Source organism: Eschrichtius robustus, chromosome 3 (genome assembly GCF_028021215.1).
Source record: "Eschrichtius robustus isolate mEscRob2 chromosome 3, mEscRob2.pri, whole genome shotgun sequence".
NCBI lineage: Eukaryota > Metazoa > Chordata > Mammalia > Artiodactyla > Eschrichtiidae > Eschrichtius > Eschrichtius robustus.
In genome coordinates, this window is record NC_090826.1 from 39,367,021 (window position 1) to 39,370,781 (window position 3,761).

Consider the following 3,761-nt stretch of genomic DNA (forward strand, 5'->3'; position numbering starts at 1 on the left):
AACAGGACCTTTGGGGGCAGCATGTGACAGAGGATTAGACTGATTTCTGCTGAGCCCCAGCCCCTCCTGGGCTCCGGGCCAAACGGGGTTGGCTTTGGAGCTATTGACTACATCTCCCATCAGCCTCCGGGCCGATGCCTGCTGACCCATCATAGGACCATGTGACTAGAATGAAGCTTGGGGTGGGGGATGGCTGACAAAGCTAGTGACACAACTAGTGTTGCCAACTGCCAGGCTCCGGGAGGAGCCCTCCTTGACTGACAACCTAGAGAGAGCTGCCAGCACAGACCCATGCACGCACATACACGTGTTTGCACGCACATACACGTGTTTGCGCGCACATACACGTGTTCGCGCGCACACACACACACACACACACACGCACACGCATATCCACACACAGCTCCCGGCTCCACAGCGCCCCCCACCATGGGATGACGAATCCCTGCTCACTCACATCCTGCTCTCTCTCCTGATTGGTAAGTGGGGGAGGGAGGTTGGTAGGAGGCAGCAAACACATCACTTCTTCCCGTGGTTAGCGTGGACAGCGGCTACACTCAGGCGTGTGGCAAACTCTCGCGTACTGTGGGCCGGCTCCAGTGTTAAGCAACGGAGAAGCGATGAATCAGATCTGAGTCCTGGCCTCAGGGCTCACATTCTATTGGGGACAACAGATACTTGCACAGGTAATTACTATATAAACTACACAGTAGAGGGTCCAAGAGGGAACCTGCAGAAAGAAAACCTGGATTACACTTTGGGGATTGAGGGTGGTGACAGGAAAGGCTTTGGGATAAGGTAGCCTTTAAGCTGGGCTGAGATTGGATGGAAGGGCTCCTAGGCGGGTAGAACTGCGCAAAGTCACAGAGGCGGGAGAGTGAGGGGCCGGCAGGAGATGGCAAAATGCCTGATGTCAGCCTAGAGCACAGGTGGGATGTAATTGCTTTCACCACAGCGATTCGGTTTGTAACCAGCCCTGAGGAACCCTCCCAGGGGCTAATGCCTCCCAATCCTTCCCTGCATCCGCCGGACACCTCGGATGGCTTTGGATGGCTCCTAGGGGACCAGAAGACCACTGTCTTTCTTGTTTGCTACTTCACTGCCCTGCTTGGCCCTACATTCGACTCCTTCAAATTAGCCTCTCTTGCATCATCTCAAGTGTTCCCTGGATGTGCTCCTGCCTCTCCTCGCCCTGCTTACATGCATCTCATCCTACAAGGACAGAGGAGTCCTGCTTCCTCCAGGGAAGCCCTCCTAACCACTCCACCTCACTGTGGCCTCCTCATCAGATCACCTGAAATGCCTGAAGTAACCATGTGGCTTCACTCAATGACCCCTTTTCAGTAAAGGTGCTTTGTCACATGCTGTAGAATGATGCTATTTTCACAACAAGAAATTCACTAGAGTCTGTTTAATATATGCATATGTATAACTGATTCACTTTGCTGTACAGCAGAAACTAACACAACATTGTAAATCAACTACACTCCAATAAAAATTAATTAAAAAGAAAGAAATCCACTAGAGTCTGTTTAAACAAAGAAAGGGGGATTGATTACAAGGGACTCAAGTGACCTAACGCAGGAAAGGACTTGACCTAGCTCAAGACCCCGGGTCGGGGGGGGGGTTCTCCCCACCTCTATCTCTGTCTCTTTGCTCTTTTCTTTTCCCAGACTGGCCTTCTCTGCCCCTCTGATCAGATGGGGGAAAACATGACAGTTCACAGCACCCATCATGTCCAGCCATGTGGAAAGAATCTCCACATTTCCAAGAGAGGGTGATTGGACCAACTGGAGCAGGTGTCCCACTCTGGCCCAGTCAGCTTTGGTAGGGGAATGGGGTCACATGGTGCTAACACGGCTGCCAGGCTACCCCTCTGGGAGTCTCATTCCTCACAGTCCTGGGGGTTGGTGAGTGGTCTGTTCTGAGAGAAAGGAATTGTCATGAGCAGAGCAGATACCCCAAAGATGCCTGTTACGTATCTGATAATGTAATGTGACTATGTGCTCATGAATTCCAGTTCCAGACTATCCCACTGACCTACTCTGTGACTTCAGGCAAGTCCCTACCCTCCTCTTGGGGTTGCAGTTTCTTCATTTGTACACCGAGGAGGGTGGGTCTAAGTGTTCTATTGGGCTCCCTAACTCTCTTGGACTTTGGGCCAATTACCCTTTTTGAATCTCAGTTTTCTCATTTATGAAATGGGATAATGATATCTACCTCACAGAGTTATTGTAAGAGATGGGCATGAAAATATCTTACAAGGGTTGGGTACAGAGATGCTCAAGAAATGCTAGTGACTCGTAGATTTAAATTGGGGTGGCTGCCCTGCTCACAGCAATTTCCCCCAAGGGTCATGACTGTGATGCCTTCATGTGTCTGGGAGAATTGCTTCTCCTTTAGTTGGGGGCTGCCATCCTCTGATAGTGATTTGCAAGGAGTGAGCATGGGTCCCAAATTGGATCATTCAAAGTGCTTCTCGGGGGCTTTTTTCTAACTGCTGCCCTTTTGTCTCTGTTTGCAGAACTGTGAGAGCAGGAAGCTTGCCAACAGCCAGGTCCCCAACCTTGTGGAGAAAGTGGTCTGGAAAAGTGATGCTGACATGAAGAGGATGTTTGAGTACTTGGTTCCAGACATCACTAAATCCAGTTACATCCTTGCCACGAACCAACAGCTCCTGATAATACCTTCTCCCTTCCCTTTCTAAGCCTCAGTATCCTTATCTATAAAATAATGGGGGGGCTTCCCTGGTGGCACAGAGGTTAAGAATCCACCTGCCAATGCAGGGGACATGGGTTCGAGCCCTGGCCCAGGAAGATCCCACATGCCGCGGAGCAACTAAGTGCGTGCACCACAACTACAGAGCCTGCTCTCTGGAGCCCGCGAGCCACAACTACTGAGCCCACATGCCACAACTACTGAAGCCCGTGCGCCTAGAGCCCGTGCTCCGCAACAAGAGAAGCCACCGCCATGAGAAGCCCGCGCACCGCAACGAAGAGTAGCCCCCGCTCAACACAACTAAAGAAAGCCCGCGAGCAGCAACAAAAACCCAACGCAGCCAAAAAATAAATAAATTAATTAAAAAAAAAATAATGGGGCTGCATCCTTCCCCCTTTATCTCTGATGCTCTATTACTATGTTCATTAATTTATTCTTTCCATCAATTAGTCAGTCAGTCAGCATCCCTTGTGCATCTATTCTGTCCCTGGCCCTATGTTGGACACTGAGACTCTTGGCAAAGGAATAATTCCCATCCTCGGTTCTCAAGACTCAGAGTTAGGCAGGGGAGGGAGTTAAGCAACCATTCAGTACTGAGTGTGGTAATGGCTGTGACAGAGGGAAGCACAAAAACTGTGGGGATGTCAGAGAAGGAGACATATCCTCATTTGTAAGTCTTCCTGGAGGAGGTGGCGGGAGCTGAGTTTTTTAGATGGGGGTGGGTGCGGAGAGAGGAGGAAGAGCATTCCAGGCAGAAGAACCTGCCTTTGTAAGGGTCCAAAAGAGAATGAGAGAAAGTAGCTGCCTGGGGCCGGAGGGGAGGGGACACAGGAGATGACCTTATTTGTATTTTCCACCTATGTAACTTCTGGGAAAACAAGAAAAAACTCCACTTTTTAAAGCTTGGAAAATCCCCAGGGTGGAGTCTTTGAACAGGGATGAAAAGAAGTGACTTCTGACCACAGTAAAGCCCTGGAATGAATGATTCTTCCCCTAGTAGGCTGCCCCATTGGTCCTTGGTCCCATCACGAAATCCACGCTCA

The 3,761-nt window shown here is 50.3% G+C and overlaps 1 long non-coding RNA gene across 1 annotated transcript; it reads left to right on the forward strand.

The window, feature by feature from the left end:
- Nucleotides 1-491: 491 nt before the first annotated feature.
- LOC137761049 (uncharacterized) lies at nt 492-3,363 on the forward strand. The gene is made up of 3 exons (XR_011073387.1): nt 492-686; nt 1,674-1,827; nt 2,525-3,363. It is a non-coding gene; the product is annotated as an uncharacterized lncRNA (long non-coding RNA).
- Nucleotides 3,364-3,761: the final 398 nt, after the last annotated feature.